The sequence below is a fragment of the Artemia franciscana genome, chromosome 4 (genome assembly GCF_032884065.1).
Source record: "Artemia franciscana chromosome 4, ASM3288406v1, whole genome shotgun sequence".
NCBI lineage: Eukaryota > Metazoa > Arthropoda > Branchiopoda > Anostraca > Artemiidae > Artemia > Artemia franciscana.
In genome coordinates, this window is record NC_088866.1 from 45821651 (window position 1) to 45845720 (window position 24070).

Sequence of the window (24070 nt, forward strand, 5' to 3'; positions counted from 1 at the left end):
AACTTATATATTTAGAATCAGCGTGAAAATTCGATTCTTTTGATGTATCTTTTAGCATCAAAATTCATTAGCATCCATTTTTTAGAGTTCCGTTTACTATTGAGCTGGGTCGCCCCTTACTACAGTTCTTTACCACGAACTGTTTGAAAAGAAAATAATTCGGTATTTCGGGGCTTCTGACATTATTACTCCTTTGCGGAAGTTAGGCTCAAAATTGAAAAAGGATTATATTTTTTCTCTGTGCCCCTTCCACCTCTTAGTTCGTTTATTTTCCCGTTAGTTTTCACCTGTTTTCGCTTTATAGTTGTGTTATCTCTTAGCAGTTCTTTCGTTAGTTGAGTTATGGTTGTGGTATATATGTTTTATCGCTCGTATAGTTGTGTTATTTTCAAATTATACTCCATAATAGAGAGGCTCCGAACACCCAGCATTGTATATTAAGCTCTGAATTTGACGTTTTTTTCTAACGTGACCAGATTCGTCCTGCAACCTTTTCATTGAATTTTTTTCCCCCATGGCATATTTCTCCAAGGAAAGATCCTCCCACATAGCCTCCTCCCTCAACCCTACCCCCAAAACCCCAAAAAAATCCCCCTGAAAACGCCTGTACACTTCCCAATAACCATTATTATATGTAAACACTGGTTGAAGTTTGTAACTTGCAGCCCCTCCCCCAGGCACTGTGGGGGAGTAAGTCATCCCCAAATACATATTTTTTATGATTTTCGACTACGCTGAACAAAACGGCTATCTCAAAATTTTGATCCGTTGACTTTGGGAAAAAAATGAGCGTGGGAGGGGGCCTAGATGCCCTCCAATTTTTTTGGTCACTTAAAAAGGGCACTAGAACTTTTCATTTCCGTTAGAATGAGCCCTCTTGCGACATTCTAGGACCACTTGGTCGACACGATGACCCCTGGGAAAAAAAAACAAAAAAAACAAACAAATAAACACGCACCCGTGATTTGTCTTCTGGCAAAAAATGCAAAATTCCACATTTTTGTAGATAGGAGCTTGAAACCTCTACAGTAGGGTTCTCTGATACGCTGAATCTGATGGTGTCATTTTCGTTAAGATTCTACGACTTTTAGGGGGTGTTTCTCCCTATTTTCCTAAATAAGGCAAATTTTCTCAGGCTCGTAACTTTTGATGGCTAAGACTAAACTTGATGAAACTTATATATTTAAAATCAGCATTAAAATGCGATTCTTTGATGTAGCTATTGATATCAAAATTCAATTTTTTAGAGTTTTGGTTACTATTGAGCCGGATCGCTCCTTACTACAGTTCGTTACCACGAACTGTTTGATTCTAGGACCACTCAGTCGATAAGATTACCCCTGGGAAAAAAAAACAAACAAAAAAACAAATAAACACGCATCCGTGATCTGTCTTCTGGCAAAAAATGCGAAATTCCACATTTTTGTAGATAGGGGCCTGAAACTTCTACAATAAGGTTCTTTGGTACGATGAATCTGATGGTGTGATTTTCGTTAAGATTGTATGACTTTTAGGGGGTGTTCCCTCTATTTTCTAAAATAAGTCAAATTTTCTCAGGCTCTTAAGTTTTGATGGGTATAACTGATCTTGATGAAACTTATATATTTAAAATCAGCATTAAAATGTTATTCTTTTGATGTAACTATTGGTATCAAAATTCCATTTTTTAGAATTTCGGTTACTATTGAGCTGGGTCGCTCCTTACTTAAAGTTCGTTACCTTGAACTGTTTGATAACTTTCTTTACTGTGATAAAATAACTTAGTCGGAAATTGACTGTACAAATTTATGGATGTATGCAGTATGAACTGAAAACTAAAATAAAGAAAAGATTTTTTATCTTTGGAAATATAGAACAACAATATGGAGATGCATACTTTACAGTTTAATTCAAATTCCTTTTTTTTTTATAACATGAGAAATCCATTTACATCGCTTTTTGAAAGCAATGAAATTTACCTTTCATTTAAAACAAAGACTCGGTAACATTTTTGGTTTTTCATTGAACAAACTCGAAAAATTTCAAATTTATTTAAAATTTCAGCAAACTTGTTTCCGTACTACCATTGCAATATTGAGAGTACTTGATATAATAATTACCAATTGTGAATTGATTAGATATGGCTATTTTTCTCGTTTAACGGTTTTGTTTAGGAACATATTTTTAACTTTTGGGTTGCTAAGAATTTTTTCGAGGGTCAAAATTTAATTTCCTCCAAAACTAATTATTAACTTTCGAAAGATGATAAAAAAAAGGCATCGTGTTATGCATTCATGTTCATCCTAGTTAAATTGTGTACATTAGCCATAAAATTTTTACCAAATAAAGTAAGTTTAGAAAATTACAAAAGAAGTATTGTTAATGATTCCCTGCGATAGCGTACTGGACAAGGCCTCACCTTCTAAGTAAAGGTTCGCACGTTCAATCATATGCGTCGCAAGGAAGAAGGATCATTCATATATGATCCTTTCAAATGAGCTTCCTATTGGCATATATCGCTTACTCGATGTAGAAAACCGTATACCAGTGCCTTACAATCAAGCTAACCGTGTAATGATTACTTCGGATGACGTGCTGCACTCTTCCTAGATAATACAGTTGATAAAAAGGCAATTTTTCCTTACCTGCACGCGAGAATTTACCATACGAACTCGAAATTCATCTGGATTTCTGTCTAAGGCTTTCTTTGTTAAGACTATCAATGCAAGCCTATTCTGCTGGAAATCTCTGAAATAAAACAGCAAACAAAAATTTAAATCGGTTAATTCTTAGCCACAGTGATATTTAACTAACGTCGAGAATTAAACAGCTCCGAGTGCTAGCCAACACCAAAACCCTTCATAAAATTTCTATGATTGGTTAGTTAACATTAGTTATGATAGAAAATGTTCCCTCGCACATTCCTACACATTTTTTTTTTTTAAATACAGACAAGGATTGTTAAAAAAATCAAACAGTTCGTGGTAACAAACTGTAGTAAGGAGCGACCCGGCTCAATAGTGACCAAAACTCTAAAAAATGAAATTTTGATACCAATAGTTACATCAAAAGAATCGCATTTTAATTCTGATTTTAAATATACAAGTTTCATCAAGATCAGTTCTACCTATCAAAAGTTACGAGCCTGAGAAAATTTCCATCATTTTAAAAAACAGGGGGAAACACCCCCTAAAAGACATACAATCTTAACGAAAATCCTGCCATCAGATTCAGTGCATCAGAGAACCTTTTTGTAGAAATGTCAAGTACCTATCTATAAAAATATGGAACTTCGCATTTTTTGCCAGAGGACAGATCACGGATGCGTGTTTATTTTTTTTATTTTTTTTTTTTTTTGTTGTTGTTGATTTTTCCCCAGGGGTGATCGTATCGACTGAGTTGTCCTAGAATTTCGTGAGAGGGCCCATTCTAATGGAAATGAAAAGCTCTAGTGCCCTTTTTAAATGACCGAAAAATTGGAGGGCACCTAGGCCCCCTCTCACGCTCATTTTTCCCCAAAAGTCACCGGATCAAAATTCTGAGATAGCCATTTTATTTACCATAGTCGAAAAACTTAATAACTATGTCTTTAGGGACGACTTGCTCCCCCTCAGTCCCCGTGGGAGGGGCTGCAAGTTACAAACTTTGATCCGTGTTTACATAGAGTAATGGTTTATTGGGAAGTGTACAGACGTTTTCAGGGGGATTTTTTTGGTTTAGGGAGAGAGTTTAGGGGGAGGGGTTACGTGGGAGGATATTTCCATGGATGAAATTTTCACGGGGGAAGAGAATTTCAATGAAGGGGGCGCAGGATTTTCTAGAATTATTTGAAAAAACAATAAAAAAATAAATATGAAAAGTTTTTTCTTCTGAAAGTTAGGACCAGCACTAAAACTTAAAACGAGCAAAAATTATTATGCATATGAGGGGTTTACCTCCTCGTTATACCTCACTTTTTACGCTAAAGTATTTTAGTTATTTCAAGTATTTATTCAACGGTCTTTGTGATTCAGAGGTTATTCTTAAGGAATTGGGACATTTAAGCTTTAATGTAAAGAGCAAGGTATCGACGAGGGTTGAATCCCCTCATATACGCAATAAAAACATACGAATATAGAAGTTCGTTACGTAAGTTAATTAGTAAGTTACTTATAATTTTTACCAATGAAAACGTTTGTAAAAAATTAAAAGTTCTAGTTGCCTTTTTAAGTAATCAAAAAATTGGAGGGGAACTAGGCCTTCTCCAGCACTCTTTTTTTCTCAAAGTCTTCCGATTAGTTGAAATTAATTAATATGTAAATTTTGTTTTAATTATTTATGTGCGGGGAGCCAAGATCAAAACATGCGTTAATTCAAAAACGTCCAGAAACTAAGTAAAAAAAGATATGCCCTGGAATAATTTATGCTTCTAAGCAAAGAGCAAGGGTGACTTAAAAGAATAGAAACCGGCGATACTGTATTCAATCAAATAAAAAAAAACAAGCTTTTTTAAATGAAAGTAAGGAGCAACATTAAAACTTAAAACGAACAGAAATTACTCCGTATATAAAAGCGGCTTTTCCTCCTCAACACCCCGCTCTTAACGCTAAAGTTTCTTACTGTTTTAAAAACTAGAGTTAAGAGGAAGTGTCAAACGTTAGCGTAAAGAGCGGGGCGTTGAGGAGGAAAAGCCCATTTCATATACGGAGTAATTTCTGTTCGTTTTAAGTCTTAATGTTGCCCCTTACTTTTATTTAAAAAAAACTTGTTTTTTTTATTTAATTCTGTTATAGATCGGCTTTTACTAAGCTAAATAAATTTAACAATAGCTCAACTTCGCTTAACAATTGAAGGGGGTCCAAATGTTCCTTTTTGCGTGTTTTCATTAGAAGAAATCTAAAAACTGTCTCTCTAAACTTTGAAAATATTTACCCCCTCTTATTCTTGTGAGTTTTCGGTGCCACTGTAAAAGAGTCGGTTTGAAAATTAATGTTGAAGATGTGGTTTTGGTTACAAAGAAAATTGATTAAGTGGATTATCTTCACTTATATGGGTACATTAGAAGAAAGGAAATAGATTTAATGAAGATGGAAGAATTAGAATAGTCAAAATGCAGGATATTTTTGGTAGTTTAAAAAGAAGGTTAGAAAAGAAAGAAAAGGAAGACAAGTTAGGAAGAATAGGAAGACAAGCTTCAAAATGAAGAGTGGGCAAGGGAAATGGAAATGGAAAGGGAAGCCACAGCAATAACAATTGTCTAGCACAGTTTTAAATGTATAGAATACAAAAAGATGATGAATATATACCATATATTTAACATATAAATTGTTTAAGGATAATCTAGTTTAATTAATTGAACAACTTCGAAGCTACAATGACCACATCAGCCACCTTCAAAGCCACAAGGACCCTAAGGGTTGGAGTCCTAATACTTTCAGCTGAAGAAGAATTTCATCTCAAAAATTAAGCTATACATAAAACGGTGGTTGGACTATATTTTTTACAATAATTATTCAAGAAAGGCTAAGGTCATCTTCTGGGGATGAATAGTGATTTCTTGCCAAATATTGCTTATGGCACTCCAACTGGGGCAAAACTGAAAATCTTAACATATTCAAATGAGATAGGAAGAGGCCATAAAAAAAGATATAAAGGTAGTGCAAACCTTCCAGGAAACTAGTAAAACGTACTCTTTATAGAGTAGGATGAACCGAAAATATTGATCTCAATATTTGAGATCAATAACCAGTAGCAGTATTGATCTCAGTCAACTTTTAGTGGGATGAGTTGTTAGGGATAGTAGTCTGTTAAATATACTCTTCAAAATATAGGATTAGATATTATCATAATGTTCGTAAAAGCACATCTGGTAAACAGATCAAGTACTACTACTAACAACTTACTACAGCACCAAGCTGCATGTGGCCACCAGAGCTATTCACACTCCTCCTCCATCCGAATCTATTTAAAGCCTACCCATTTTCACCATTCCAAAAAGCCCCTATTTCCCTTAAACCTTTCCTTACAACATTCTCCCACCCATTTGGGGACAACCTGCTTTTATTTTGGCCCTAGACAGTTTGTCAAGAAGGATAAGCGTTGGCAATATATCAACGTTTCTCTGCCAATAACATACTTTCTCTCATCATAGCCATCTCATTCTAACTTATATTACCCATTTGGGCTAGCTAAACTAATTTGGACCAAAGACAAAGAATCGGCAGAGCCGTCATTGCAACTAATTTCTGTCATTAACAACCAATGGGTAATATAAGTTAAAAACTCTTAACGAACCGAAACAAAAGAAGCATATTTTGAACTTCTAATCAGTATTAGTTCAAACTTTTTAATAAACCTGCGGTTGAGTTCAGTCAAAAGAGGCTTATTTAAATGTGCGTTTGTTACATAAGGGTTAAGTTGGTTGTGTAAACACGGTTGTATGTAAACACGGGTCAAAGTTTGTAACTTGCAGCCCCTCCCACGGGGACTGAGGGGGAGCAAGTCGTCCCTAAAGACATAGTTATTAAGTTTTTCGACTATGGTAAATAAAATGGCTATCTCAGAATTTTGATCCGGTGACTTTTGGGAAAAAATGAGCGTGAGAGGGGGCCTAGGTGCCCTCCAATTTTTTGGTCATTTAAAAACGGCACTAGAGCTTTTTATTTCCATTAGAATGGGCCCTCTCACGAAATTCTAGGACAACTCAGTCGATACGATCACCCCTGGGGAAAAATCAACAACAACAAAATAAACAAAAAATAAAAAATAAAAAAAATAAAAAATAAACACGCATCCGTGATCTGTCCTCTGGCAAAAAATGCGAAGTTCCATATTTTTGTAGATAGGTGCTTGACATTTCTACAAAAAAAAATACCCTATTTTCCTAAATAAGGCAAATTTTCTCAGGCTCGTAACTTTTGATGGCTAAGACTAAACTTGATGAAACGTATATATTTAAAATCAGCATTAAAATGCGATTCTTTTGATGTAGCTATTGATATCAAAATCCAATTTTTTAGAGTTTCGGTTACTATTGAGCCGGATCGCTCCTTACTACAGTTCGTTACCACGAACTGTTTGATTTTGTTAACAATCCTTGTCTGTATTCAAAAAAAACAACTGTGTAGCAATATGCGAGGGAACATTTGCTATCATAACTAATGTTAACTAACCAATCATAGAAATTTTATGAAGGGTTTTGGTGTTGGCTAGCACTCGGAGCTGTTTAATTCTCGACGTTAGTTAAATCTCACTGTGACTAAGAATTAACCGATTTAAATTTTTGTTTATTGTTTTATTTCAGAGATTTCCAGCAGAATAGGCTTGCATTGATAGTCTTAACAAAGAAAGCCTTAGACAGAAATCCAGATGAATTTCGAGTTCGTATGGTAAATTCTCGCGTGCAGGTAAAGAAAAATTGCCTTTTTTTTAACATAGGGCTGTTAAGAAAATAACTTGTGTTCAGGAACAGAAACAGAATCCATTGAAGGAAATATTTTGTACATTGGAAATATTAAGGTATAAACTAAAATTACTTCTAAGTGAAATCTAAGGATTTAGGATTAGGACGAGAGGATGCAAAAACAGAAAAGGATTGTATAAACATCAAACAGTTCGTGGTAACGAACTGTAGTAAGGAGCGATCCGGCTCAATAGTAACCAAAACTCTAAAAAATTGGATTTTGATATCAATAGCTACATCAAAAGAATCGCATTTTAATGCTGATTTTAAATATATACGTTTCATCAAGTTTAGTCTTAGCCATCAAAAGTTACGAGCCTGAGAAAATTTGCCTTATTTAGGAAAATAGGGTATTTTTTAGGAATTAGGAATAAAAGTCGTAAGATCTTAACGAAAATGACACCATCAGATTCAGCGTATCAGAGAACCCTACTGTAGAAGTTTCAAGCTCCTATCTACAAAAATGTGGAGTTTTGTATTTTTTGCCCGAATACAAATCACGGGTGCGTGTTTGTTTGTTTGTTTTTTTTTTGTTTTTTTTTTTCCCAGGGGTCATCGTATCGACCAAGTGGTCCTAGAATGTCGCAAGAGGGCTCATTCTAACGGAAATGAAAAGTTCTAGTGCCCTTTTTAAGTGACCAAAAAAATTGGAGGGCATCTAGGCCCCCTCCCACGCTCATTTTTTCCGAAAGTCAACGGATCAAAATTTTGAGATAGCCATTTTGTTTAGCATAGTCGAAAATCATAATAACTATGTTTTTGGGGATGACTTACTCCCCCACAGTCCCTGGGGGAGGGGTTGCAAGTTACAAACTTCAACCAGTGTTTACATATAATAATGGTTATTGGAAAGTGTACAGACGTTTTCAGGGGGATTTTTTTGGTTTTGGGGGTAGGGCTGAGGGAGGGGGCTATGTGGGAGGATCTTTCCTTGGAGAAATATGCCATGGGGGAAAAAATACAATGAAAAGGGCGCAGGACGAATCTGGTCACGTTAGAAAAAAACGTCAAATTAAGAGCTTAATATACAATGCTGGGTGTTCGGAGCCTCTCTATTATGGAGTATAATTTGAAAATAACACAACTATACGAGCGATAAAACATATATACCACAACCATAACTCAACTAACGAAAGAACTGCTAAGAGATAACACAACTATAAAGCGAAAACAGGTGAAAACTAACAGGAAAATAAACGAACTAAGAGGTGGAAGGGGCCCAGAGAAAAAATATAATCCTTTTTCAATTTTGAGCCTAACTTCCGCAAAGGAGTAATAATGTCAGAAGCCCCGAAATACCGAAATATTTTCTTTTCAAACAGTTCGTGGTAAGGAACTGTAGTAAGGGGCGACCCGGCTCAATAGTAAACGAAACTCTAAAAAACGGAATTTTGATGCTAAAAGATACATCAAAAGATTCGAATTTTTACGCTGATTCTAAATATTAAGTTTCAATTAATTTAGTCTTTGTCATCAAAAGTTACGAGCCTGAGAAAATTTGCCCTATTTTGGAAAAAAGGGGAAAACATCCATTAAAAGTCATAGAATCTTAACGAAAATCACACTATCGCATTCGGTATATCAGAGAACTCTATAGCAAAAATTTCAAGCTCCTATCTAAAAAATGTGGAATTTTGTATTTTTTGCCAGAAGACAAATCACGGGTGCGTGTTTATTTATTTGTTTTTTTTTTTGTTTTTTTTTTCCCAGGGGTCATCTTATCGACCAAGTGGTCCTAGGATGTCGCGAGAGGGCTCATTCTTACGGAAATGAAAAGTTCTAGTGCCCTTTTTAAGTGACCAAACAATTGGAGGGCAAATAGGCCCCCTCCCATGCTCATTTTTTTCCAAAAGTCAACAGATTAAAATTTTAAGATAACCATTTTGTTCAGCATAGTCGAAAACCATAATAACTATGTCTTTGGGAATGACTTACTCCCCCACAATCCCTGAGGGAGGGGCTGCAAGTTACAAACTTTGACCAGTGTTTACATATAGTAATGGTTATTGGGAAGTGTACAGACGTTTTCATGGGGATTTTTTGGTTTGGGGGTGGGGTTGATAGGAGAGGGCTTTGTGGGAGGATCTTTCCTTTGAGGAATATGTCACGGCGGAAGAAAAATTCAATGAAAAGGGCGCAGGATTTTCTAGCATTACTATAAAAAAAAACAATGAAAAAATAAACATGAAAACGTTTTTTCAAATGAAAGTAAGGAATAGCATTGAAATTTAAAACGAACAGAGATTATTACGCATATGAGGGGTTCTAAAAATACTTTAGCATAAAGAGCGAGGTATTTAGGAGGAGATAGATACCTCGCTCTTGATGCTAAAATATTTTTAGTGATTTCAACTATTTATTCTACGGCCTTTTTGATTCAGGGGTCATTCTTAAAGAATTGGGACAAAATTTACGATTTAGTGTAAAGAGCGAGGTATTAAAGAGGGTACAAACCCCCTCGTACACATAATAAAAATATAAGAATATAAAAGTTTGTTACGTAAGTTAATTCTTAAGTTACGTATATTTGTTACTAATAAAAACGTTCGTTGAATATTAAAAGTTCTAGTAGCCTTTTTAAGTAACCGAAAAATTGGAGGGCAGGCTAGGCCTCCTTCCCCACTGGCTTTTTTCTACAATTGGCCATGACTTCCACTTTTCTCCACAACTATTCCCTCTTTTTTAAATTCAAAAATCAACGGATCTCGGTCGAGGCCTTTGATCAAAACTAAGAGAAAGCCATTTAGCCAAAAAAAAATTAATATACTAATTTCATTTCAATAATTTATGTGCGGAGAGCAAAAATTAAACATGCATTAATTCAAAAACGTTCAGAAATTAAATAAAAAAAACTAGTTTTTTTAACTGAAAGTAAGGAGCGATATTAAAACTTAAAACGAACAGAAATTACTCCGTATATCAAATGGGTTGTCTCCTCCGCAGTCCCACGCTCTTTACGCTAAAGTTTTTAGTTGTTTTAAAAAGTAGAATTGTGGCAAAGAGTCAAACTTTAGCGTAAACAGCGAGGGACTGCGGAGGAGACAACCCATTTCATATACGGAGTAATTTCTGTTCGTTTTAAGTTTTAATGTCGCTCCTTACTTTCAGTTAAAAAAAACTAGTTTTTTTTATTTAATTCTCGTTAAGAGATACCGTTATCTACTATCCTGACTAAAGGAAATATATCAACTGTATTATCTAGGAAGAGTGCAGCACGTCATCCGAAGTAATCATTAGACGGTTAGCTTGATTGTAAAGCACTGGTATACGGTTTTCTACATCGAGTAAGCTATATATGTCAATAGGAAGCTCATTTGAAAGGATCATGTATGAATGATCCTTCTTCCTTGCGACGCGTATGATTGAACTTGCGAACCTTTACTTAGAAGGTGAGGCCTTGTCCAGTACGCCATCGCAGGGAATCATTAACAATACTTCTTTTGTAATTTTCTAAACTTACTTTATTTAGTAAAAATTTTATGGCTAATGTACACAATTTAACTAGGATGAACATGAATGCATAACACGATGCCTTTTTTTTTTTATCATCTTTCGAAAGTTAATAATTAGTTTTGGAGGAAATTAAATTTTGACCCTCGAATGGGGCCCCAAAAGCTAAAAAAATTCTTAGCAACCCAAAAGTTAAAAATATGTTCCTAAACAAAACCGTTAAACGAGAAAAATAGCCATATCTAATCAATTCACAATTGGTAATTATTATATCAAGTACTCTCAATATTGCAATGGTAGTACGGAAACAAGTTTGCTGAAATTTAAAATAAAATTAAATAAATTTGAAATTTATCGATTTTGTTCAATGAAAAACCAAAAATGTTACCGAGTCTTTCTTTTAAATGAAATGTAAATTTCATTGCTTTCAAAAAGCGATGTAAATGGATTTCTCATGTTATAAAAAAAAAAGGAATTTGAATTAAACTGTAAAGTATGCATCTCCATATTGTTGTTCTATATTTCCAAAGATAAAAAATCTTTTCTTTATTTTAGTTTTCAGTTCAAACTGCATACATCCATAAATTTGTACAGTCTATATCCGACTAAATTATTTTATCACAGTAAAGAAAGTTATCAAACAGTTCAAGGTAACGAACTTTAAGTAAGGAGCGACCCAGCTCAATAGTAACCGAAACTCTAAAAAATGGAATTTTGATACCAATAGTTACATCAAAAGAATAACATTTTAATGCTGATTTTAAATATGTAAGTTTCATCAAGATCAGTTATACCCATCAAAACTTAAGAGCCTGAGAAAATTTGATTTATTTTAGAAAATAGAGGGAAACACCCCCTAAAAGTCATACAATCTTAACGAAAATCACAACATCAGATTCAGCGTACCAAAGAACCTTATTGTAGAAGTTTCAGGCCCCTATCTACAAAAAAATGTGGAATTTCGCATTTTTTGCCAGAAGACAGATCACGGATGCGTGTATATTTGTTTTTTTGTTTGTTTTTTTTCCCAGGGGTAATCTTATCGACTGAGTGGTCCTAGAATGTCACAATAGAGCTTACTGTTTCTCACTGTTTTAAAAAGTGGAGTTAAGAGAAAGAGTCAAACTATAGCGTAAAGAGCGGGGCGTTGAGGAGGAAAAGCCCCTTTCATATACGGAGCAATTTCTGTACGTTTTAAGTTTTAATGTTGCTCCTTACTTTCATTTAAAAAAAACCTTTTTTTTTATTTAATTACATTAAAGAACGAACAAAGAAGTGGTGGCTAGCAAGCTAGTAAGAGACGATCACGTCCAATACTAAAAAAACAATAACCCTTAAGATATTCATGTTTCTATTCAGCAAAATAAGAATAAAATTACTTTTCTGAATTTCAAAATGTACTTTATATCTTCATTAAAAAGAAAATACTCGGTAGCATTTTCGGTTTTTCATTAAACAAAATCGAAGAAAAAAATTGCCGTCATTATTGAGGGCATTCTGGTTTTATATAAAATCCCCAAATTTATTTCGATAATAGCATTGTAATCTTGAGAGTACTTGAAACAATAATTACCTATTCTGAACTTGTTATAAATGGCTATTTATCTCGTTAAACAGTTTCTTTAGGAGTATATATTTAAATTTCCGGTTACTAAGGATTTTTCTACCTTTTGGGGCCCCAAAATTTTCACTACAGTCACCTATGGGAGGAACTTAGGAAAAAAGTCATATTTCACTGATATTCCTAGTTGCAGACTTAGCACTCTTCCCTAAGACGCCATCAGCAAATTCACAAATTGTTTTTCTGAAATTATTCCATCCATCTTCCGCATTGTCAGATTTTATACTCTCAAGTTTAGTATTCTACTGTTCCTGGAAGTTTTTTCTCCAATTTTCATCCTGGAGTCTACCAACATCCTAAATTTCCGGGAGGTAGTTACCCTTCCAAAATTTCAGCTTTAAATTAACCTTAGGCACTACTAGATCTTTACTTTTAACATCGATAACAGCACTCCTATACACCCTAGTATGTTGTATTGATCCTGCTAGTCTTAGTCTTCTGTATTCTGGTCCTTTAAAATATCCCCAAATTTATTTCGATAATAGTATCGAAATATTTAGAGTACTTGAAACAATAATTACTAATACTGAACTTAATATATTTATCAATTTCGGGTTACTAAGAATTTTTCGGTAAAATTTTAGTTGATTGACATTTGGCTATCTCGGAAAGTGGTTAGGTTAGGAAAATGAAACTTTGAGGGATGAGTCTAAAGGCTAAAGTATGTCTCGAGAAGATATTTTGAAGTACCCACCTCCACTCCTTCTCCCTCTAGAGGGCCGTGAAATTCGCCTACATTGACAGGTCTATACCTATTGAAATTTTGTCAAAACAACATTTTACCTTAACTTTCAGTTACCAGTTACTTTTTCTCTACCTATAGTTCCGAAAAAGCAAATCCTGATGTTTGAGGAGAATTCTGAGCCACATCAATGTTTTTTTTCAAAATTTAGGAAATATATTTGCATATGTTTAAAACCTTAGAAATTGGGATTGAGAAAAGTTTTGAAGTTGAAAACAGTTTTGTTGTACTTCATTCAAGCAGAAAATCTATTTTGTAAGGTTTCACTTTTATAACGCACTAGCTGTTGGTGTTCGCGCCACCCCAACACCTAGTTGGTGGGGGCGCTTCGCGTCCCCCCAAGCCCCCCGCGAGCGTAAGTCGTTACGCACCATATTATTTACGCGCCATTGTAGTTGTTTCCCTGTGGCCCACCTGTGAATATAGATAGATCTATATATATAAAAATAAGTTGTTTGTCTGTCTGTCGACTTACGTCATGTTTGTGTGTCGACTGACGTCATGTTTCTCGACTGACGTCATTATAAGGATTGAGCTGTATGTCGTCATGAAGTTGTTTGTCGTCTGACGTCATGTTTGTCGACTAACGAAACTACAGACCGGGACACCGGGACACAAATGACGTGTTATGTCTCTTATAACGTAATAGAGGCAACAATCTTGACAGGGCCTTTTGAGGGTGAGGCTTTTCTTATTCCACGCATTCTCATGATTCCAATGGATCTGCTTTTCAACCTAAAAGATTGCAATTCCCAATTTGATTAGCATATTTAGTTTTCAGTCCAGAACCACTAAAGCTATTATGTAAATATCAAAAATATTTATGTTGTCTGAGCAATAATTTTTAGTTTTTATTTCAAAATAGAAAATTACCTGACAATTTTAGAATTATATCTATCTATATATATAAAAATAAGTTGTCTGTCTGTGGATCAGGTGACGTCATGTTTCTGTGTCGACTGGCGTCATGAAGTTAGTTGTCGTCATTTTTGCTATGACGGTGACGTCATTAAAGATATTTAAGACATATATGTTAACGTAGAAATCTATTAATGTTTAAGTTTAAAATGACTGATGAACTTACAATGGCAAAAGCCGATGAAGATGCTCAAAGAGTCTATGCCAAAAAACTTGCTTCTGATAGAGAAAGTCAGAAAAGAAAGCGTGCCGAGGAATCAAAAGAACAGCAAGGAAACAGGCTTGAGGCTAAAGAACGCAAAACCGCGCAGTTAGATGAAGATCCACCTGGACAGCGAGAGTCAAAACATATCAAAACTGAAAATGATAGCGATGATGATTGGATTTGGGATCTTGACTTGGATAAGGTCATCAATGCCTACCAGATTTTAGTTAAAAAAACAAAGGTTCGGCGATATGTATTTCATAGTGAAGCTGAAAAATAAAGAAGAAAAAGAAAACTGAAAAAAGAAAAAATGTAAAAAACTAAAAAATACTAAAAAGAAAAAACACTCAAAGAGAAATTACAGACCGGGACACAAATGACGACCGGGACAGAGGGAATATAAATAACGACCGGGACACTCAAGGAGAAATTACAGACTGGGATACCGGGACACAAATGACGACCGGGACAGAGGCAATATAAATGACGACCAGGACACAGGTATTTAAGAATATCGTTCAAAGACAAATTTTTAATTGTAAGAAGACCGTTGAAAGAGAATTCTCTAATTACAATTAGATTTCTAATTGTAAAATGACTGAAGAACCTACAATGGCAAAACCCGAGGAAGCTGCTCAAAACGAATGTATTCACGCCGAAGTAGCTGAGTTGGTAAAGCGTTATGTTTCAGGTTCTAGGTCCGAGAGGCTCCAGGTTTGAACCTTGGCTTTAGCATTAATACAAAAGAAGAAAAAAACTAAAAAAGGTAAAAACTACAAAAAAACTAAAAAGAAAATATATATATATATTTATATATATCATCTTTTCCACAAAAATAATAATTTAGTGCTTCTGCTTAAAAACAGCAATCGAATTGATGCCTCCTGATACGCAACTATCAACAAAGTGGCAATCGTTGTGGTCGGTGATCAGTTCTTACCTCGAGATAATATTCTTTATAGGCGAAACAATCAGTTGACAAGAATTGCTTAAACTCATCGATGCTACGATGCCCTACAATATCCTGACGAATATAAATGACGCCCGGGACACTCAAATAGAAATCACAGACTGGGACACCGGGACACAAATGACGACGGGGACACAGGGAATATAAATGACGACCCGGACACAGGGACACAACTACAACGGGGACGCCGGGGGGCACAGGGGGATATATAAATGACGACGGCAACAAAGGAAATGGTCGATTAGCAATCACCATCAACAAAGCTCAAGGGCAATCAATAGAATCATGAAGTATAGATCTGAATACGGATTGTTTTCCCATGGACCATTATGCGTTGCATGTTCAAGAGTCGGTAAACCTGACAATCTATTTATATGCACAGACGATGGGACAGCAAAGAATGTTGTATATTCGCAAGTTTTACGTAGTTAAAAACATATATATATATATATATATATATATATATATATATATATATATATATATATATATATATATATATATATATATATATATATATATATATATATATATATATATATATCTATATTCACAGGTGGGACATAGGGACACAACTACAATGGCGCGTAACTAATATGGCGCGTAACGACTTACGCGCGCGGGGGGGCTTGGGGGGCGCTAAGTGCCCCCACCAACTAGGTGTTGAGGTGGCGCGAAGCGCCACCCCAACAGCTAGTATATATATATATAAGTTTTTAACTACGTAAAACTTGCGAATATACAACATTCTTCGCTGTCCCATTGTCTGCGCATATAAATAGACTGTCAGGTTCACCGACTCTTGAACATGCAACATATAATTGTCCACAGGAAAAACAATCCGTATTCAAAATATATTGAAATATTTGTGCAATTTTTTTTTAGTTTTTTCGTTTTTTTAGTTTTTTAGCTTTTTTTCTTTTTTTTTCTTTTTAGTTTTTTATCTTTTTGATTTTTTTAAGTTTTTTCTTTTTAGGTTTTTCCTTTTTTTATTTTTTTAACTTTTATTTTTTTTTTGGTTTTTTCTTTTTAGTTTTTTTTAGTTTTTTACCATTTTTCTTTTTTCGAATTACTTTAATCTATTGTCAAAACATTTCGAAATATTTATGCAATTTCTAGTTTTTTCTTTTATATATATAGAAGATATAATCTGGCGTAACAGACATAACAGACAGAGAACTTATTTTCATATATATAGATTTGTGTAAATTTTTTTCCTTAATCGTGTTGCAATGTTGAGAGTACATAAAATAATAATTACAAATTCTGAATTGGTTATAAATGGCATTTTTCTCGCTAAACAGTTTCTTTGAGAATTTATTTTTAAATTTTGGATTACTAAGAATGTTTTTACCTTTTGGGACCCCAAAATGTTCACTTTGCTCCTATGAGAGGAGCAAAGGAAAAAAGTTAATTTTTTCATGTTTCCATTCAGCAAAATAAAAATAATCTATCCTGAATTTCAAAATGTACTTCGTATCTTCATTAAAAGAAAAAACTCAATAGTATTTTCGGTTTCTCATTGAAAAAAATCATAAAAATTGATGTCATTATTGAAGGGATTCTGGTTCACTAAAATTTCAGCAAATTTGTTTCCATATTATCATTGCAATATGAGAGTTCTTGATATAATAATTACCAATTCTGAATTTACTATTAATGGCTATTTTTCTCGCTAAACGGTTTCTTTAGGAACATATTTTTAAATTTTGGGTTACCAAGAATTTTTTTTTTACGGTTTGGGGCCCAATTCTAGAGACAAAATTTAATTTCCTCCAAAAGAAATTATTAAATTAAGAAATAGGATAAAAAAGGCATCATGTTATGCATTTATTTTCATCCTAGTTAAACTATGTACATTAGCCATTAAAGTTTTACTAAAGAAAGTAATTTTATGTAGTTATAGAAAATTTTTTGTTATTGATACCTTGCGATAGCGTACTGGACAAGGCCTCTCAGGACAAGGCAATTTCATATAAGAATCATAGAAAATTTTTATTTTTATTTTGCTGAATGAAAACATGAAAAAAGGACTTTTTTCCTAAGCTCCTCCCATAGGTGACTGTAGTGAACATTTTGGGGCCCCAAAAGGTAGAAAAATCCTTAGTAACCGGAAATTTAAATATATACTCCTAAAGAAACTGTTTAATGAGATAAATAGCCATTTATAACAAGTTCAGAATAGGTAATTATTGTTTCAAGTACTCTCAAGATTACAAGACACAGTTTTTTTTTAAATACAGACAAGGATTGTTAACGAAATCAAACAGTTCGTGGTAACGAACTGTAGTAAGGAGCGACCCGGCTCAATAGTGACCAGAACTCTAAAAAATGAAATTTTGATACCAATAGTTACATCACTGGGTCTATAGTAAGTGTGAACATTATTTTTCCTTAGATATTCGGAAATGTGGTCTGAAACCCCTTTAACGTGCGGGAGACCAATATAAACTGAATTTTCCTTTTTATTTGCGTTTACTGTGCCACTATCTGATGATATTTTAGTGCGTTTTGCAATTACAGAATTTATTAAGCTAGTTAGATAACCATTCCCAAATAAAATATCTTTAAGATGGTCAAGTTCTTAGCCCAGGAAATGTAGTGAACAAATTTGCAATGTTCTGTCAACTAGAAAAGTGCCCACTCCTCTTTAATGATTAGAGGAATAATTTAAGCATCGGTCACTATGTGTGATTTTTTCTATAGACTCCAAACTCGAAGCATGTATCATTTCGGTGAGACAGGATTTTTATAAAAGGAAGACGCATTTCTACCTCTCATTCCTGATTCAGTTAAGCAAGTTTTGGATCCAAGTTGATATCTTCATGGCAACCCTATAGCCTTGCCTCTGACCAGATAGTCTTCAAATGCAGTGCTGGGAGCTTTGCAACGGTGGTCGGTTCTCTTATTCTCTCCAAATAAAAAAAGCTCAACTTGATAATGACACGATAAACCGAGCCACGGCCAGAGAGCTTGGTACCCTCCTTTAGTGATCCATTTTCCAAAATGGATTTGTATATTCTTGCGTCTATTCTAACAAAGATAAACACACCGAACGTGAATTTTCAGAGTGTGTGACGTGAATTTACTCACTTTTGAAAGATATAAATAAAAAATACAACAAGTTTTTCAACTGAAAGTAAGGAGCGACATTAAAACTTAAAACGAATAGAAATTACTCCGTGTATGAAAGGGGCTGTTCCCTCCTCAACGTCCCGGTCTTTACGCTAAAGTTTGACTCTTTCTCTCAATTTTACTTTATAAAACAGTAAATAAATTTAGCATAAAGAGCGGGACGTTGAGGAAAGAACATCCCCTTCCATTACGGAGTAATTTCTGTTCATTTTAAGTTTTAATGTCGCTCCTTACTTTCAGTTGAAAAACTTTTTTCTATTTAATTTCTGAATGTTTTTGAATTAATACATTTTTGATTGTGGCTCTCCACAAATAATTAAAATAAAATTGGCGTATTAATTTTTTTGGCTGAATGACTTTCGCTTAGTTTTGATCAAACAATTCTTAGAAAAATGGTAGGGGAGGAGGCCTAGTTGACCTCCAATTTTTCGGTTACTTAAAAAGGCACTAGAATTTTTAATTTTTAACGAACGTTTTTATTAGTAGAAAAATATACGTAACTTACGAATTAACTTACGTAACGAACTTCTATATTCGTATATTCTTATTATGTAATAGCCGTTGGGGTGGTGCTTCGCGCCACCCCAGCACCTAGTTGGTGGGGGCACTTCGCGCCCCCCCCAAGCCCCCCCCGCGCGCGTAAGTCATTACACGCCATATTAGTTACGCGCCATTGTAGTTGGGTCCCAATGTCCCACCTGTGAATATAGATATATATATATATATATATATATATATATATATATATATATATATATATATATATATATATATATATATATATATATACATATATATATATATTTATATATATATATATATATATATATATATATATATATATATATATATATATATATATATATATATATATATATATATATATATATGTTTTTAACTACGTAAAACTTCATTTGTGTCCCGGTATCCCAGTCTGTGATTTCTCTTTGAGTGTCCCGGGCGTCATTTATATTCCTTGTGTCCCGGTGTCCTGGTCGTCATTTGGGTCCCGGTGTCCTGGTCTGTATATACATTCGTTTTTGAATTGGTCTTTTTTTAGTTTTTAGTTTTTTACCTTTTTTTAGTTTTTTAGTTATACCTCATGATTCTAATGATTGCCCTTGAGCTTTGTTGATGGTGATTGCTAATCGAACATTCCCTGTGTCCCCGTCGTCATTTATATATCCCCCTGTGCCCCGCGGCCTCCTCGTTGTAGTTGTGTCCCTTTGTCCCGGTCGTCATTTATATTCCCTGTGTCCCGGTCGTCATTTGTATCCCGGTGTCCCGGTCTGTATATACATTCGTTTTTGTAATGGTATATGATGAAATAAATTTTTGTATTTTTCCCCTTTTTTTCTTTTTAGTTTTTTTTTGTTTTTATTTTTTTTTAGTTTTGTTTTTCTCCTTTATTTTTTATTATTTTCCTTTTTTTCTTTTTTAGTTTGTTTAGTTATTTTTTTACTTATGTCCTGGTCGTCATTTATACTCCCTGTGTCCTGGTCGTCATTTGTGTCCCGGTGCTTCTTTGTTGATGGTGATTGCTAATCGAACATTCCTTGTGTCCCGGTCGCTTTTTCTTTGAGCGTCCCGGTCGTCATTTATATTCCCTATGTGCCGGTGTCACGGTCGTCATTTGTGTCCCGATGTTCCGGTCTGTAATTTCGTCAGTCGAAAACATGACGTCAGTCGAAACACAAACATGACGTCACTCGACAGACACACACACACACAGACAACTTATTTTTATATATATAGATATGAGTGGGTTTGCCCCATCGTTAATACCTCGTTCTTGACACTAAAGCTTTGATTTCCCCCCAAGTCCTTAAGATTGACCCCTAAATCACAAAGGCTGTAGAATAAATAGTTGAAATTACTAAAAATTATTTAGCGTTAAGACCGAGGTATTTAGGAAGAGATGATCCCCCTATATGTATAATAATAACTGTTCTATTTCAGTTTTAATGCTGGTCCTTACTTTCAGAGGAGAAAAACTTTTTCATATTTATTTTTTCATTGTTTTAATTATTTATTTTTTAAATATTTATTTTTCATTCAATAGTGCTAGAAAATCCTCCACCCCCTTCATGGAATTTCTCTTTTTCCATGACAAATTCCTCTAAAAGAAGATCCTCCTAAGTATCCCCCAGCCCTCAACCCTCCCTCCCCAACCAAACAAATCCCCCTGAAAAGGTCTATACACTTCCAAATAACCATTACTGTATGTAAACGCTGGTCAAAGTTTGCAACTTGCGGCCCCTCTCCCGGGGACTTTGGGGGATTCAGTCGGCCCCAAAGACATAGCTATTAAGTTTTTTGACTATAATGAACAAAATGGCTATCTCAAAATTTTATCCGTTGACTTTTGGGAAAAAAGACCGTGGGTGCCTCCAATTTTTTGGACACTTAAAAAGGCACTAGAACTTTTACTTTCCGTTATAATGAGCCCTCCTGCGACATTCTAGGACCACTTGGTCGATACGATAACCCCTGGGGAAAAAAACAAATAAACAAATAAACAAACAAACAAAAAATACACACGCACCCGTGATTGGTCTTCTGGCAAAAAAACACTAAGTTCCACATTTTTGTAGAAAGGAGCTTGAAACTTCTACAGTAGGGTTCTCTAATACGCTGAATGCGATGGTGTAATTTTTGTTAAGATCCTATAGCTTTTAAGGGGTGTTTACCCCTGTTTTCCAAAACAAGGCAAATTTTCTCAGGCTCGTAACTTTTGATGAGTAAGACTAAATTTATCTATTAGCATCAAAATTCTGTTTTTTAGAGTTTCGTTTACTATTGAGCCGGGTCGCTCCTTACTACAGTTCGTTACCACGAACTGTTTGATTGTGGTTTCTAAAGATGTCCATTGTGAAATCCTTTGTTGAGAATTTCATGAAAACCATGAACAGGATATCTGATATTACGAGTATAATCATTGCGTCGGATACCTATGTCAAACAGTTCGTGGTAACGAACTGTAGTAAGGAGCGACCCGGCTCAATAGTAACCAAAACTCTAAAAAATGGAATTTTGATACCAATAGCTACATCAAAAGAATCGCATTTTAATGCTGGTTTTAAATATATAAGTTTCATCAAGTTTAGTCTTACCCATCAAAAGTTACGAGCCTGAGAAAATTTGCGTTATTTTAGAAAATAGGGGGAAACGCCCCCTAAAAGTCATAGAATCTTAACGAAAATCACACCATCAGATTCAGCGTATCAGAGAACCCTACTGTAGAAGTTTCGAGCTCCTATCTACAAAAATGTGGAATTTTGCATTTTTTGCCAGAAGGCAGATCACGGATGCGTGTTTATTTGTTTTTTTGTTTTTTTGTTTTTTTTTGTTTTTTTTCCCCAGGGGTGATCGTATCGACCCAGTTGTCCTAGAATGTTGCAAGAGGGCTCATTCTAACGGAAATGAAAAGTTCTAGTGCCCTTTTTAAGTGACCAAAAAAATTGGAGGGCACCTAGGCCCCCTCCCACGCTAATTATATATATATATATATATGTATGTTTTTAACTACGTAAAACCTGCGAATATACAACATTCTTCGGTGTCCCAAAGATAGATACGTCAGTTGACAAACATGACGTCAGTCGACACACAAACATTACGTCAGTAGACAATCACACAGACAAACAACTTATTTATATATATATACTAGCTGTTGGGGTGGCGCTTCGCGCCACCCCAACACCTAGTTGGTGGGGGCGCTTCGCGCCCCCCCCAAGCCCCCCCCGCGCGCGTAAGTCGTTACGCGCCATAATAGTTACGCGCCATTGTAGTTGTGTCCCTATGTCCCACCTGTGAATATAGATAGATATATATATATATGGTTTTAACTACGTAAAACTTGCGAATATACAACATTCTTTGCTGTCCCATTGTCTTTGCATATAAATAGATTGTCAGGTTTACCGACTCTTGAACATGCAACATATAATGGTCCATGGGAAAACAATCTGTATTCAGATCTATACCTCATGATTCTAATGATTGCCCTTGAGCTTTGTTGATGGTGATTGCTAATCGACCATTCCCTGTCCCGGTGTCCCGGTCGTCATTTACATCCCCCTGTTTCCCCCGGTGTCCCCGTTGTAGTTGTGTCCCTGTGTCCCGGTCGTCATTTATATTCCCTGTGTCCCGGGTCCCGGTCGTCATTTGTATCCCGGTGTCCCGGTCTGTATATACATTCGTTTTTTAGTTTTGTTTTTCTCCTTTATTTTTTTCCTTTTTTTTTCTTTTTTAGCTTATTTAGATTTTTAGATTTTTTAGTTTTTTTATTAGTTTTTAGTTTTTTTTTCTTTTTAGTTTTTTTGTCCCGGTCGTCATTTATATCCCCCTGTTTCCCCCGGTGTCCCCGTTGTAGTTGTGTCCCTGTGTCCCGGTCGTCATTTATATTCCCTGTGTCCCGGTCGTCATTTGTATCCCGGTGTACCGGTCTGTATATACATTCGTTTTTTAGTTTTGTTTTTCTCCTTTATTTTTTTCCTTTTTTTTTTCTTTTTTAGTTTATTTAGATTTTTAGATTTTTTATTTTTTTTATTAGTTTTTAGTTTTTTTTTCTTTTTAGTTTTTTTGTAGTTTTTACCTTCTTTTTAGTTTTGTTAATTTTTTTTTTTTTACTTGTGTCCTGGTCGTCATTTATACTCCCTGTGTCCCGGTGCTTTGTTGATTGCTAATCGAACATTCCTTTTGTCCTGGTCGCTTTCTCTTTGAGTGTCGTCATTTATTTTTTTCTTTTTTAGTTCTTTTAGTTTTTACCTTTTTTAGTTTTTTTTAGTTTTTTACCTTTTTTTAGTTTTTTTAGTTTTTTTAGTTTTTTAGCTTTTTTATTTTTTTTATTAGTTTTTAGTTTTTTTGTAGTTTTTGCCTTTTTTTTAGTTTTTTTAGTTTTTTAGCTTTTTTATTAGTTTTTAGTTTTTTTTGTAGTTTTTGCCTTTTTTTAGTTTTTTTAGTTTTTTAGCTTTTTTATTTTTTTTATTAGTTTTTAGTTTGTTTTGTAGTTTTTGCCTTTTTTTAGTTTTTTCAGTTTTGACGTCACCTGATCCAGTTTTTTCAGGTGACGTCACCTGATCCACGATCCACAGATCCACAGACAACTTATTTTTATATATATAGATAGTTTTTTTTTTTTTACTTATGTCCTGGTCGTCATTTATACTCCCTGTGTCCCGGTGCTTTGTTGATTGCTAATCGAACATTCCTTTTGTCCTGGTCGCTTTCTCTTTGAGTGTCGTCATTTATTAGTTTTTTCCTTTTTTTTTTTAGTTTTTTATTGGTTTTTACCTTTATTTTAGCTTATTTTTCAGTTTTTTCCTTTTTTTTAGTTTTTTTTTATTTTTTATTTTTTTTAGTTTTTTACCTTTTTTTAGTTTTTTTAGTTTTTTTAGTTTTTTAGCTTTTTTACTTTTTTTATTAGTTTTTAGTTTTTTTTTGTAGTTTTTGCCTTTTTTTAGTTTTTTCAGTTTTTTTTTTAGTTTTTTATTGGTTTTTACCTTTATAGTTTTTTTAGTTTTTTAGCTTTTTTATTTTTTTTATTAGTTTTTAGTTTTTTTTGTAGTTTTTGCCTTTTTTTAGTTTTTTCAGTTTTGACGTCACCT

The 24070-nt window shown here is 34.4% G+C and overlaps 2 long non-coding RNA genes across 2 annotated transcripts in view; one reads left to right on the plus strand and one right to left on the minus strand.

The window, feature by feature from the left end:
• Positions 1 to 7358, plus strand: part of LOC136025664 (uncharacterized) — a 39614-nt gene extending 32256 nt beyond the window's left edge. The window contains exon 3 of the long non-coding RNA XR_010617139.1: positions 7262 to 7358. This is a non-coding gene — a long non-coding RNA (uncharacterized LOC136025664). The remainder of the gene's footprint in view (positions 1 to 7261) is intronic.
• LOC136026494 (uncharacterized) overlaps positions 1 to 24070 on the minus strand; it is a 72903-nt gene that overhangs the window by 43344 nt on the left and 5489 nt on the right. The gene's annotated exons all lie outside the window — the stretch shown is intronic.